At 44.0% G+C, this 15,630-nt stretch overlaps 1 pseudogene across 5 annotated transcripts in view; it reads right to left on the bottom strand.

Moving 5' to 3' along the window:
- Positions 1-15,630, bottom strand: part of LOC146812837 (epidermal differentiation-specific protein pseudogene) — a 49,032-nt pseudogene that overhangs the window by 30,773 nt on the left and 2,629 nt on the right. The window contains exons 2-3 of one of the 5 annotated variants that reach the window (XR_014966919.1): positions 8,674-8,740; positions 8,092-8,169 (exon numbers count right to left, since the gene is read on the bottom strand). The exons of 1 other annotated variant lie outside the window; for it this stretch is intronic. The product of XR_014966919.1 is annotated as an epidermal differentiation-specific protein pseudogene, transcript variant X1 (transcript). The remainder of the gene's footprint in view (positions 1-8,091; positions 8,170-8,673; positions 8,741-15,630) is intronic. 3 more of the 5 variants (XR_014966920.1, XR_014966921.1, XR_014966922.1) reach the window with 3 other exon arrangements.

The raw sequence follows: 15,630 nt of genomic DNA on the forward strand, positions 1-15,630 counted from the left end.
GCAACTGCCAAATATTGCCATTTCGCAGTCTCAGGCAGACCATAGGATTCCTGAAGCGTAGGAAAGCCCATAAGGGTCCCGGGGTCGGAATGGATCCCTGATACATTTGCAGTTGGTGTCTTGCCTGGCTTGAAATGCCCCCCCCCCAGATGCTGCAGGAGGAAAATCGAGGGTGCCTATCAGGGGGTATGGGGTGATATGGGTGTGGAGAGCCTATGCTGTAGTTGGACACGGCAAAACGTAGATACTTGGCAGCCTGTGTGATTTCGTAAGCCAAGATATCTTCCAGATATGCATGCCTGCAATAACCTGTTCAATAAAACATCAGTGTTTTTCCGTTAAGGTGCAGGACTAATATACCATGGAGCGCAGTAGGAGTGAAGGCAGGATCATATGTCTTGTGGATGTCCTACGTAAAAACAGTGCAGGAAAAAAGGGGGAATAGCAGTTGTAACTAATCACTGCTCGTATCTCTGGTCGACATGTTTCAGCCATTGGGAAAGTTCTCCCTGGCTTTCTTCAGGACCTCATTAACAAAACTTTGCTACTGCTATATTCAAGCTTTGCAGAAATTAATGGGTAACTGTCTTCAAATCCTCAGTGTAAGCTCGATGTATAGGACATCTAAAATACAAACAAAAAAATTGCAAAGTTTTGTTAATGAGGTCCTGACGTAGGAATGCGATTCAAGAATATAAGCAAGAAGTACACTACTTTCTGTCTTTTCTGCTTATCCTATTTTAAATCACAATTTCTTGTTTTGTTTTACTTGCACTGCATTTCTTGGAAGAAAGTTTCCTCTTCTATATATATTTTCCTCTGATAAGAACTTGATAAGAGGATACAACTCATTCATATTCCCTCTGTGATTAAAGAGGGTTCTAGAAGAGTTGTTTGGTATCCCAGATGATGACACTGGGCACTTAGTAGTGTAATGATGGGATGCTAACAATCCCTATTGAGATCTTTTTCTTTTCTTTTTATTCTTTACTTTATATTTTTGACCTCCACCCTTTGTCTTTTCACTCTCAAAGCAAGTGCTATGCGGCAACTTTTTGAATTGTATCTTTAGTTGCGCAGGATTTCATTGTTTGTTAATCACTGGCAAATGTCAGAATTCCACCACACAAAATACTAGGTGGCAACAATTGGTGGGTAAGTAGTTCCTGATGTTGGCCTCTCCATCACTGCAGTTTATACCCAGCACTTCGTATCTACTCCGGCACTTCAGCTTGTTTCTTTTTATGACTGTCAACTGCTGTCCAGTTACTTGATAAACTGTGGCTCTCCTGCCGGACTTCGGCTTGTGTCTTGTGAAAACTATGGACTGTGGTGTACTCTCTTATAGTGCCAACCTGGTTTCTGGTGCTTAGATGGTCTACAGCAGAGCTTCACAACCTTTCAGAATTGGGAGGTTGGAGGGAACTCACGGCGGATGGAATACTCCATCATAAACATGACAGTAGTCTTGTCCGCAGTATTATGATCTCTGTTAGAAATGGGGGTCTCTAGTTGGCAGAGGTAGGTACCTTTGACCAAAGAGGGACCCTTGCTTCCAGTCAGGGTAAGGGGGATACACACTTTAGATAACCCCTGCTCACCCCCTTGGTAGATTGGCAGAAGCAGATAGGCTTATCCCAAAGGCAATGTGTAAAGTATTTGTATCAACACTCACTGTAACACAGTGAAACACCACAAATGGACACCACACAAGTTATTTATAAAAATATAAATATCTTTATCTGATTAGGCAAGATCAAAACGACATGAAACCAACATACATAATTCATCCTTCCTTTAGAAATATTCTTTGGAATGCTCTTGTAAAAATAAATGAACTTGTAGAGTCAGTATTGCTGTAAACTCTGTTTCCAACGTGTGGAAAGTCACTTTAAAAATGTGCTACTATCAACATTGGGCACTTGTTCCTTGTGCGCGGGGCCTCTCTCACCCTCCGATCGGGTTTAGCCCAATTACGGCATTCACAGCTGAAATGCTGCCTCAAAGGTTGCGTTTCTAACAACAATATGCCCCCGTTGTACTTGTAGCCAAAATTCTGCCTCGCACAGAAAACAGCGCCCCCGCAAAGTCACTTGCAGCCCTGCCGGCTCCCAACCCGCTCCCGGCCTCGCACAGACAACAGCGCGGCTGGGGTCGTATTACCTGGGGCTGCTCTCGCGCTGGTGTCCACTTCCAGGCGATCCCCCGGCAGGAGCCCTTCTCCTCCGGCGGTGATGTGTCGGCAAGGATGAGACTTCCTTGCGGGCGGCCCCCCACTCTGTGTAGTGGTGACGTGGGTGTAGGAGTCCCGGTTGCTAGGCGACCCTCCGTCTCCGCTCCAGATGAACCGCGGTTCTTCTCCTCAGCTAACCCGGCTTCGGGCAGTTGGCTCGAGTAGCGGTGGTGAAACAAAAGCAAGCATGCAGCACTTCTGGGAATCGGGGACCGGCAGTGATGGAATACCGGCCCTCAGTGCTTCTCTCCGGTCACGGGCCGGCAGCGGTGATAAACAGAGTGCTCTCTCTGGTTTTTGAGAGCAAATAGGCGTGCAGGTAAGCCGGGCTTCACGGCGGGCACCAGCGACGTCCTGGGGGCACACAAATATCCCCAGAGGCAGTAGAGAAAGAGGAGCACGGTGCAGGAGGTGCGAGCTTCAGGGTCTTTGAGAAACGTTTGTATCCCTGAGTTTCTAACAGGAGGCCAGCTCTTCTCAGGCCCTTGGAGACAGTTTCACTTCAGAGGGACAAAGCACACAGCACAGTTCCTCTTCAAGTAGGGGAACACAGCACACAGCAGAAAGTCCCTTAGTCCTCTTCCTCAGCAACATCAGCAACTCCAGGTCAGCCTGAAAGACACACATCAATGGCAGCACTTTCCCTCAGTCTTCTTCAGCTGTTATTCTTTGGCAGGTATTCCTTCTTAATCATGAAGTTTCCTAGTCTAAAATTCAGGGGTTTCAGCTCTCATATTTATACCCCAAAAGTCTTTGTTCTCTATGTGTGAGGGGTCCTGGACCCAGTCGAAACCAGTTCTGGGTGCACTCTGCCAGTGCATAACTTCTTCCTTTGTCAGTGTGGGCCAGGGTCATCAGACGCACCACAGGAGGTGGAGCCAGCATTGTAGAAGGCAGGCACAGCCCTATTCAGGCCGAGGTGCTACTCCTCCCACCACTCCAAATGCAGATAGGTCTATTCAGCCTAGTGCTGATTCACCCAGTCTCCTGGAGCCACCCAGCCCCTGTCACTTTCAAACCAGACAGTCAATCCACAAACGGGCAGAGGTACACAAGAAAATAGCCACTTTCTAAAAGTGATATTTTCAAACACAGAATTTAAAAACCATCCTTCCTAAAAGATATGTTATTAAATTCTGAGTTCAGGGATATCAGACTCCAAGTTTCTATCTCACTCCTATGGGAATATATGCAGGTAAACATGTTACACTGCATTTCCCATTCTGTCCTATGGGCAAGATAGCCTTTCAATAGTGAAAAACTAAATTGGCAGTAGTCTACTATCAGGGCATGTTACACACACTAGTACATGTTCTACCTTTAACATACGCTGCACCCTGCCCAGGGGGTACCTTGGGCCTACCATAGGGGTGTCCTAGGTGTAAGAAAAAGGAAGGGTCAGGCCTGGCAAGTGGGTACACTGGCCAGGTCAACATGGCAGTTAGCAAACTGAGCACAGGCACTGCGGTGGCAGGCCTGAGACATCTCTTTGGGGCTACTCATGTGGGTGGCACAATGAGTGCTGCAGGCCCACTAGTAGCATTTGAATTGCCAGCCCTGGAACACTCAGTGCACTTTACTAGGGACCTACTGGTTAGACAAATATGCCAGTAATGGATAACCAATCACAATAACAATTTACACAGAGAGCATATACACTTTAGCACTGATCAGCAGTGGTAAGATGCCCAGAGTCCTACAACCACAGCTCAGGAAAACAAAGGATGAAGAAGCAAAATGTTTGGGGCTAACCCTGCAAAAAGGGCCATTTCCAACAATCTCCATAGGATGTAATGGGATTGTAATACAGGGGATGGGATATCCAACACATTTGTGACAGAGTATTCCCCTCTGCCAAGATCTAAATCAGGCCCTAAATTTCCCAGGTGCCGTACATCCATGGATGTGCACAGTCAGCAGCCCTACCAGGTACCACACATTAGGGGTTAGACCAGCTGTCTCCAACCAATAGATCCCGAGCTACTGGTAGCTCACAGACATCTTGCAAGTAGCTTGTGACCTGGTATCTACTTTCACCCTAGTATAGCCAGTCTATATTATTTGGTTCAATTTCAGGCCTCTTTGTAGCCTTTGCCCATCCTCAAATAAACCAGTGGCTCTGATTCTCTTAACTGAGCTTAGCTAGGGCAGGGCTGACAGAAGCAAGTGATGTCATTGCTGAAAGCCTGACTCTGGCATGAGCTGAATTAGAATACCCAACTGGAATCGCACGCCTCCCTTCTGCAGCTGGGCACCGCCCTTCCACGCGGCACAACCTGTGTGGCCAGTAAGGCGAAGCTGTAGCCTTCACACAGGAGCCTTGATATAAGGCCCAGGTTTTGTGGTTGGCTACTGTGCAAGTGTTCTGGCACAGCAACACAATAAGTGAAAGGCCAAGGGCTTCTAAAATATCCAACTTGAGAGGTAGGTTATCGGATAAATCAAAAGTTAATTAATCTGATCAATGTTAACAGACCAAGTTGAACAGGCTGACTTTTCTCTTTTGTTTCAACTTTTATTTCCACCCAGGAAGTGTAAATGGATTTGTGCTTATTTCTGGCATGTGTTAATTCTTGCTCTATGAAGGAGAGAGAGGAATTAGTTTGCTAATAAAAGTACTTCTGTTTTGAAGTCACTGGAAGCTGATGAGAAAGAAATATTTTATTTATTAAAATGCCCACATGAAAGTTTGTCCATCTTAGCTGTGCATGTTTAAGAATGAACTATCTCCTCAACTTCAGAGGTTATCATTACATAATTCACAGTACTATTGAAGCTGCCCTGAACAGGCTGACTTATCTTTCTTGACTCAGATTTTTTCCACGTTGGAAGTCTAAGCTGACTGAAGAACGAAAAGCCAAAAGGTTTTTGGGGGAAGGGCATATATAAAAATGTTTCAAGATTGTGCTGCTGGTGTTATACCAAAAGTGTGATCTTGAAATGTTTTTAAAGGGGAGGCGACAAATCCAGGGGGAGGCAGGCACCCCCATGTCCCCCCACCCTTGCGGATGCTCATGTTCTATTCAACTGTGAATTATATAATAATAAGCTCTGAAGTTGAACAGAGAGCTCACTCTTAAACAAGCACAGCACAGAAGAACAAAGTTTCATGTGGCCATTTCAATGATAAGAGCGCTTCTATCTCGTCAGTTTCATTGAGTTCAAAATAGTACAACTTTTATTGCAAACTCACTCCTCTCTCTCCATACTATAAAGTATGGAGACAACACAAATCCAAAGTCATTCTTATCAATGTTTCTAGGGCCCTTAACGTATTTTGTTCAAACCACAGTACTGGCTCCAGAGACGTTCGGCTTAAAGTCAGTGAAGAGGGATGTGGAGGGGTCTCTAGGAACGACGTACACGTTGCACCGCCTTTAGTAGCTCACAATGATTTTCAGTGATCAGAGGTGGCTCTCAGTATAGAAAGAGTTGGAGACCACTGGGTTAGAGTATCACTTTTAGTGCTGGTATACTCATCCCTGCACTGAAATGCTAATGTCATGCAGAATCATTGCACCTTTATGCGAGACTAGGATCTGTAGTGCTAAAGGGTTAATAAACTCATGAGCCAGTGTGCTGCTATTCTGCCCCAGGCACTTATTATGAGCTAGACCCAGAACTAGGAGAGATGCCTCGTTACCATGGAAATTGGCTGGGCTCCACCTATTTTATTTACTTTTACTGAAGTCGGTAGAAGTTTGTCACATTTCCTGTCATTAAATCATAAAGGAAAGTAGTAAAGTATTGAATACATGTTAATGCGGACAGCAGCCTCTTGGCTGTTGCACAGGGCAATTCTCCCACATGGGACTAATATAATTACCACTATGTACAAAGGAGGTACATCGCTGTCAACATACCGAGAGCACCAAACTCAGAAAAAAGAAATGTATTTACAGATGTGGAGAAAGAATGAGAAAGAGTGTGTGTGTATGAGTGTCTGATTGGAGAAGTGTAGCTCAATGGTTAGAAAGGCAGACCCTGATGCAGAGGTCTGGCCTGGGACCAGGGTTCAATTCCCCGCCTCGGTGGGTCTTGGGCTCAAAATTCCACAGACCTGACAATTGTCGCCTCGGTGCCTATTCCAATCATGGAGTCCCACTCTGCAACTCTGGGCAATAGCTTGCATAATCTCCACAACGACCCCCACAACGCTAAGGATGCCTGGCCTCCACCTTGGGGGTGCCCAGGAGTGGACACCTCACAGGGAAAGCCAGGATGGGTTCCACAGCGGTATTCGTACAAGCGCCTTGAGACCCTTGCGGGTGAGTAGTGCGCTATTCAAGTATCAATTTACATTTACATTTACATTGCGAATGAGTGAGAGAGAGAAAGAGTCAGTACATGGCCAAGGGGAAGATGCAAGAAAGTACATGCAGAAATAGAGAGTGAAAAGACCGGTGAAAAGGAAGGATGTGTAGAAGATCAGAAAGACATCAGGAGAAAAATGTCAGAGAGGGAGACTGCAGTTGTAAGGGGGTGAGGGGGAAAGCAGAGTGATGGAGACTCTCTGAAGGTCACTACCCCTTCCACAGCCCTAGTGATATTGAGTTCATAGTTAATAATCTCCGAACTGAAACTTTTTCTATTTTGTTTATTTGGAAGAAAATAATTGTCATCACTCATGGAGATGATTATTCTAGCATTGGTAATCCCAGTAGGCCTGGCTTGTTTTAAGTGTATGCTCATTGTTGTATAATATGTCTGGACAATATGAACAGAAAATGCACTGAGAAATACTCAAATACAGGTCATTATTTGATCTACTCAACAGAAAGTGTCACTCGAAGTGTCACACTTTTGACAGACGAATATCTCTCATATGCCAACTGAAGCCATAGACATGTCACAACAAAGCAATCTGAGAACTTGGCAGCTATGAGTCAGATCAGGCTTTTGTGGTATCTCAGGGACTCCTAAGTGTTCCCCCTTGAAGAGCAGTACACATCCCTCTCCCATGCACAGAAGATGTTTGGCTTGTTCCGCATCTTCCTCTCCATGGCACCATGTCTTCTGAGCAGTGCCTAGACTCATTCAAGGATTCTTAATTTCTTTTAATATTCCTCCTGAGCAGTCGAGCAGCTCTCTAAGTCAAGGAAGTATCCGGCTGCCTCTCCTGCCAGTTCAAAGCTATGTTCCTAGGTTCCTGCTCCTGAACCTAGCATGGGGAGTTTGAGGGAGATACCTCAACCCTGGAGAAGAGAATTCCTTATCAGCACTGGTGTAGAGACCCCCTAATCTGGTTGAGCAAACTTGCCACACTAGTTGGAAATTTCTCCTCTATCTGTAATTGTATGTTCCAATGGTCATTTCTGAGACTGATTCCAGGTAGTTATTTAGTTTTGCTTTATGAAGTGGCTATTTATTTGGCCACCAATCAATAGTAAATATTCTCTACTATTTACTCAGAAGCCGACATAATAGTATAAAATGTAAGCAATTTAGCCAGCGGGCTGCTAAATATCAGAACATCATTCTTTATCTTTATTTTTTCACACTCTTCATACAGGAAGATCTTTCCCTCGTCCATCAGACAATGCCTAACGCCTAAATAGGTGAAGGCACCACCTTTGCGAGAGATACAACGTGAACATACATGGACTCTTAAAAATGAATGTAGCAATCACGCTCTGACAGAACCAACGTAAAGGGTTGTGGAGGCAGTGAATTAACTCGAATTTGAAAATAAAGTCTTATAGGGAACTAAATTTGAAAATAAAACAGAATCACTGTGGAGTACTCAGTTCTTTTTGACGCAGTCCGTTGAAAATGAATTAAATACTTATAGCGCATAGATCTAAACAGACTGGAAGGTATTGTTGTTACATCTTTTTGAAGAAATTGGAGTAATGTACCTTTAGACCTTGCCCTGAAGAAGTCCAGTGAGGTTGGGACGAAACTCGTAGGCTGTACGTTGTAATTTATATGCACTGCTAGGAAGAGTCATGAATAAAAGAAAAGAATAAGGATATTAACTTTTCAAAAGAAGAAAGTTGTTGTGTTCTCTTTGGTGTAAAAGACACTTCTATCTTATCTTCTTGAATATGCATTTTGCCTCATGAGATAAAAGGCTTGTGATAAACATTGGTATTAAGTACAGAAACAGTGCTCCTCTACCTTTGCTGCTTTGCATCATTCTTTATCTGGCCACAGACGACATAGTAGAGATCATGTACTATTTGATGTGCGTCCAGATAAATAGTGTGAAGGAGGTCTTTATTTAGCCAAACATGAAGGGAAACTCCAGGCAGGGCCAGGTTTGTGTCTATCTTACAATAGGAGTGGAGGAAAGACTATGAAGCATTCAAAAGTAAACTCACATACAAAAAAGTACAAAACTACATGAATAAGTTGTTTTCACAGGAAAAGGCAGTAAATACATTTTGTAAAGCATCTTGTATATTCACATAATATCAAATAAGTAATGAAATTCAAACCTGTTTCAGGAGCTTCAGGATGTGGCACACAGATATTTTGTGCCGCAATCTAGTACTATTTGTGTATCTGAAAAGAATGATGAGTATAACTGTAAAGTATGTTACATACATGTTTTGTTCACTCATGACAATACATTTTTTATAGCATTCGGGAATTGCCTTTTGATGATATGTGAAGCTGGGCTCATTTTCCTCTTCTTATGGAAGGGGTTGTTTTAGATTTGGGCTTCCTTTTAAGGTGGATTGCAGTAGCTTAGTATTTTAGAGCTGGCAACATAACAGCAGCTGACAAACAGCAGCAAAGAGGCAGTGGAGAAACACAGCTGATATCTGGGCCACAGAAGGAGAGAAAACAACATAAGGCATTTGCTGCTAGCGGACACAGTGCTATGGGGCACATGGAGGAGGTAAACTGGATAAGACACAGTAATTGGCTCCTTGGGAAAGGTGAAGTGAAAGCAGGAGACTGGTAAGCAAATGTAAGAGGAATGTGTCTATTCACTCAATGACCAGCTGAATAAACACAGTTATTTACACTATTCACATACCAGAGTGGGTTTCAGGCATTGACCGTCATTGGTTCCATGTCATTAGTGGCCCTTCAGACACATGACATTTTAGGTGCCTACCTAATGTATTTTACAAATGGTAGTTTACTATTAACATGCTCAGCAGTGTTTTAAGTGGCCCAGGTCCTCCCTCTAGGGCGCCCTCATTTCTTGACAGTATTGCTTCCACAAATAAAATCTGGAAGACAAAAATAACAACCAGAGTGTCAGACTTAGAGATCATTGTGGAGGGGACTGGGGGAAAAAAGAGAAGGGTGATGACCAGTAGGTGGTCCACCAGATGAGCTAGATACCAGAGCCATGAGGACCAGGGCAAGAAGAACCAGGAACCTGGATGACGAATCCCAGAGGGGATGAGAAACAAATGTACGAGGAGGAACAGGACCAGCAGGAACCAGTGGACACATGCCCAAAGGAACAGAAGGACCTGGGCTATGCAGTACAAAAGGCCCGGGATCAGCAAGACAAGAAGGGCTTGAAATGTTCGGGTGCACTGACCAGGATCAGAGGGATGAGGAGGACCAGGAACATTAGACCTATGTGGACAGATCCAGGAGGACCACTACCAGGAGACAATTGGAAAGGACCACCAGAAGCAAGAGGACCAGGGCCACAGAGATCATATCAAGGAAGGCCAAGGGGTCTGAAGCAGAAAGACCAGGAACAGACATACCAGAACCAGGAAGGACTATGTTTAGCAGGACCAGGATGCCATAGATCAGCAGACTGCAGAGAAATAGAATGGACCAGAAAACATAGGGCCAGTGACATTAGGATCAGAAGGTCGATGAGAATCAAAGTTAGGAAGACCCTAAACCAGGAAGACAAGGACTTGTTGGACAAGAATGACCCACAGCATGGCAACCAGAAGGACCAAGGTCAAGGGGTCAATAACAAGGAATACTGAATCCAGGAGGACCATTGATAAGAGGACAATGACAGAGGAGACCAGGGTCAGATGGACAAGAATAAGATGGAACAGGAAAATTAGGACAGCAGTGGGATTAGTAGGACTTGCTGAAGCAGGAGACTGGGGTACTAAGAGGACTAGAATAACAATGGGCAGTGGGACCAGCAGCAGATGATCAGACACAGGAGTGCCAGGACTACACGGAAAACGGTACCAAGAGCTTGAAGCATTAGAAACAGGCAAATAAGTGTGACTAAAGAACAAGTTCAGAAGAACCAGATGGACTAGCTAGGGTGAGGAGTATGAAGAGAGACAGGACTGGAGGCCTGTGAAATTGGAAAACTAGAATCTAGAGGACCAGAGAAGCAGTACCATAAGAATAAGGAACAGGAGGACCAGGAGGATCAGGGCCACAATGGGGACAACATTGGAAATCAGGATTGGGAGTATATTGGCCATTATGACCAGGAGACAACGATAAGCAGGATAGGGATCATTACTACCAGGGGGCCCAGGGCCAATGGCAGCAGGATGGTCAACACAAGGGGGACTATATAGCCTATTGGGCTGTGAAGATCAGGACCTATTGAGCCAGGTTGAGAAGGAGACCAAGTAGAACAGATCAATCATTTTGGGTAGCAGGATAAGGGTGAGGACAATCGGATCTAAAAAGGCCTGCCAGAGCAGGGAATACTAAGGGGACAGAAGAAGAGTGGGCAGAAGGACAAAGATGGAAATGACAAGGCTCAGGAGGACCCAAACTAATATCAACCACCAAAATGAAAGCAGAAGTTTTGAACCTCGCAAATATGACTTCCAATAGACGGCCAATGAAAAAACTGTACCTTAAGGGAATAAGACTCAGTCTTTAGGAGAGCACGCCAATAGATTTTTACTAGGCCTTGGCAAAACTTTATGTATGTCAGAGCAATCAAAGTAATTTAGGTAATTTAACGTTACTCTTATGACCTGAAATTACTGAACTTACACAATTATGTAATTTGCGTAATTTACAGTGATTTGTAGCAAAAAATGCCAACCGCAAACAGAGTGCAAGCAGCTGTTGGCAGCTGCTGTTAATGTTCTATTGCATTGCATTATTTAGTGCAAACTATAAGGTTACTCTCCTCTCGCAATGTTTAGCTGGAATTTCACTTAATTATGCTACAGCAAATTATGGGAGTCAGGTCCAACCCTAATTTTTAACACGCAAAACCAACATCCAATGATGGAAATCCCCTCGGTGTCACTACAACAATGACCACATATCAGCATTATTACAGTTTTGTGAAAGACTAGAGGTTTCCCAAAATAACCCATAATTGCATTTTTTACTCAGCTTTCTTGTGATTTATTCCACATAGGCCACACACTAACAACCATGCACTAAATTTAATTCTGCTTTTTAGCTGATGAACACCAAGTACATTGCAGTCAGAGCCCAGAATCACTATGCAAATCTTGCAACAGAAAGTAGCCCAATCTCCTTTTGTTTTCCAGCTATTCCTGCATTATGAACCCAAGCATCACTGGTCAGACCTTTATAGACTGGCCATGGTTGTTTTTTTGATTCCAAGCCAGACAGCCCTGTCCATTGGTTCTCATAATCTCAGAGACTAACAGCAGCATCAGAAGCAGAGGATACGTGAGTTTCACTAGAGCAGGAACAAACCTAATGTGACAAAAGGAATACATTGGCATCTTTCTTCTCAACCACCAACTACAATTGGTATTATGGAGGGAAGCTTAAGAAGCATTAGGTGTAGGGTAACCTGTCTACCATGCAATTAGGCAGCCTGCATCAGGAGGGCCACCAAGTTGTTCACCATGCACTTGGATTCAGATATACCCCATCAATCACCCACCATCAGTAAATCACTTGCACTGAGCTTACATACATGATGGAGTCAAGAGACCAGAGTTTTGGGATCTGGAATGCTAATAGCCAATCTTCCCACAGTGATTTGAGTTAAAAAGCATATGGCGAAGCAATATTGGTTCTTGATCCGCAGTAACTAGAAAATGTCAGTGTATAGTCTGGGTTGATGGGCCAGTAGTCAGCCTCAATTTCGGGTTTCATTTAGTCATCAAAGCCCCACCACACCAATTAGAAAAGCAAAAGGTTGCAGCACTAATAGAACACACTCTTGTTCAGCTGACCCAGAGGAAATGCAGGGATAGTAAGTATAACATTTAATTTAGGTAAGTCCATTTAAATATTCAATAAGATAATCACACGCTTTCTCTCCCTCAAACTCTCATGACGAGAACATTTTGAATATTTCTATATTTCCCCATTGCATTCTTTATTAATACCACAAGCACCACAACACTGGCTTAAGGATGGAAGAATCATTTCATTTTTCGTATATGAGATACAGACACCTGCCAGTTAGAAGACTGGATGCATTTTATTTACATACAGAAAATATGAGAGGTGCTAAGTTTCCATCCTCAGAGCATCTTTGGTACTGTACTTGTTGACTCTGTAGTCTACCGATATTTCAAAGGCCTAATCAGAATTCTAATGTGTAAATGAGAGGCTTAATTGACTCTCTATTTATGGGGTTATTGTTTATGTTGCTCACCTAGTCCAGCATGCCTTCTTTGGTGGACTAGTGCAGGGACAATTTCCATCACTGTTTTCCATTTGCAGTTCTCACATCTCTAAAGGGGGAATGGCAACCACCAGGGGTGATGAACAGAGGAAGGCTTCCTTCATTAGGTCTCGCCTACGCAGCGCGCATGCGCTGCGTAGGCAAAAAGACCTTTTGCGATCGCTTTGGCTTTTCAGCCAAAAACGTGCACGCGTTCCATTGCCTTCAATGGCAAAGCGTGCACGTCTGGAGATTCACTTGCGGAAGCGCGCGGAACCATATGGTAGCAATTATCGCTCCTGGCGCTGCACGCTCCCGCAAGTGAACCGCTTTCACTCGCCCCCTCCTCTCGCCCCTCCCCCTGCTGCCTCCATTTAGCGCGAGGAACGCACTTGTTTATTCTCTCATCCTCCATGGAAGGGCTGCTCTTCTTAATAGGAAGATACACCGACTAACTGCCTGATGAGGAAGAAGGCTGACAAAACAGTACCTTCTCTTAACTGAATGCTTCGCCGTCAGAGAGATAAGCAAAGACAATAAACAAGCTTATTACAACTTATCACCAAGTGACTTCCACCAAACCTTCTAAGGAGGAGAATTCACCTCGATGCGGCCGAAGCAACCTGATAGCATTATCAACATGAAACAGCATCACTGAGCATGCGCGCAGTTCAGACACTATCCCTTCATTACACACAAGTGCAGACGACAACTTCCGCAAGAAATTCGAGGTAATGACTTTTGCTTTACATGATCTAATGATAAGGCTACATTATTGTTTCACAACAGAAAAAAAGGCACATTCAAAATATAAACAGCACGTCTGTACTGCCATAGAAAATGACCTTCAATTGTTACAGACAAATCGGTTCTTTCTATAGGAACAAAATATTACAATTTCAAAGGTTACAGTGCAAGCAGAACTATAAAACTGACTGAAATTCGTAAAATTAAAAAAAATACTTAAGGCCACATTTGCAAATGTTGGTGCGCAGGTAAAGGAATGAGAAAACATTTCAACGTTCAACTTGCACATCACAAGTATTTTCATGTGCATTTGAAAACTCGGCTAGGTCCACTTAAGAACTCCATTACATTTAGTACAATGCAAACACCTCATCTGAGATTCTCCTATGTTAATGAAAGCACAAAACGAACAGTTTTGAAATTCATATCCACACCGTGAATGGCGATGCTGACATAAACACCATTCCCTCCAATCCATCCCGGGATAATACCTTCTGCCACAAAGGCGGGCTCCTCTGTCCACGGAAGGGGCAAGGGGTTGAGATGAAGCCCAAGGAAGCTGCTAGAGTCATCATAAAAGCTTTATTCGACTGAATGTCATAAAAGCACAATACAATACACAGTAAAAAAAAATTGGTAAACATTCATTGTTTTACAATAAAAAGACCCTAGTAAAAGATAAAAACCACAAGAATAAAATTCATGAACTCGTTATCCAGGTGTAATACAGTGCAAATAGTACCAGCGCAATACGTACCAAATTGAAGGGTAGTAAACAGAGCAAGGTACAAAATAGAAGTTTGAGACAATTTCGCAGTCATATCTAGACTGCGTACACAAGTTCAGCAAGGCTAGAGTCTTTCTCCTGTGCATTTAATGAAGTATGGCGTCCACCTCTGACTTGGAGAAGCATGTCAGAGAAGACAACCTTGCTGCGCGAGCCTGCAGCCGCCTTCACCATGATGTCTCCTCCTTTGAGGGAGAATGGGGAGCGAGCAGAATGAGAGCAGAGGAGGTGGGGCTGACACAGTATCTTGGCAGCTGTGACCAGCTACGGGCCCCATACCTAGTCAGTTCTTAATTATGTGAGCAGCGTTTCACAGAAGAAGTATTAACTGCTGACAGTGAGAACTCCCTGTTAAAACCAATAGGCTTAAGTCTGCATATGACGAAAAACCTGGCACGATGGTTCATAGGCAGTAGTTTGACAGGGAAGATCATCTGTCAACGTCAATATGTAGAGGAATTTTGATGTTGTGTAGCCTGTGTCAAGGTCAAGCAAAAGGCAGCGTCTGGTTTTTGTGAAAAGCATGTGTTATACTGAGTGTTCTTACTCCAGGAGTATTCATATTTCCATGTTTAGTATTTTAATAGTGTATAAACTGTTTTGTTCTTTTTAAAGTAAAAACACTAGTTGGATTAGTAGCATTTTTTGGTTGTATTATTGTCTCTGGTGACCTCTGCGTCTGCGTACCACCTCCCTGAGTAAGCCTTAGACCGCTCTGTCCATTAGTTTAGGGGTCAAGTGCTAAAGGGGTATACTTGGTAATCTGTTATGGGTAATAGTAAGCTGGTCCTAGAACACCGAAGGTAAAAGTGTCAAATTGTCACGACTGTAACCTCTAAATGTCCTGGGTGAGCAAGCTGAGAAGGATAGGATGCCATAAGAGCTCGCACTGTCCAAGGATGTTAATCTTGACATTACACTGTGCCATGATACCACAGTCAGTATTGTACTAATCATGCCCCTAGTGGTTAATCCTGTCTGGGCCTTTATGCCTCCTGTTTGTGCCTCTTGAGTCTTGCTGGCCATTGCACCAATGCCTACCCAGCTACATTGCTTGCCTTTGCCTCCCATACAGCAGTGCTTCTTAACCTCCTTGGGCCTCCTGTGCCTCTTATGCATTGCTATGCATCTAGGTCCATCCCTTCTGATGGCTGCCTGCCCATGCTGTCCCTGTGAGCCAGTCTCCTTACCTTGATGATCAAGCTCTTTTTGCCCCTCACTTGCCCGCAGTCCCACCTTGTCTATGCACCCATCTCCCAGAATGTATTCCCCTCTGCTCCCATTGCAGTACTCATCCCTCCCAGGGATACCTGCCTCTTGTGCCTCTCTGCATTGCCCTGCTACCCT

Source organism: Triturus cristatus, chromosome 7, assembly GCF_964204655.1.
Source record: "Triturus cristatus chromosome 7, aTriCri1.1, whole genome shotgun sequence".
Classification (NCBI taxonomy): domain Eukaryota; kingdom Metazoa; phylum Chordata; class Amphibia; order Caudata; family Salamandridae; genus Triturus; species Triturus cristatus.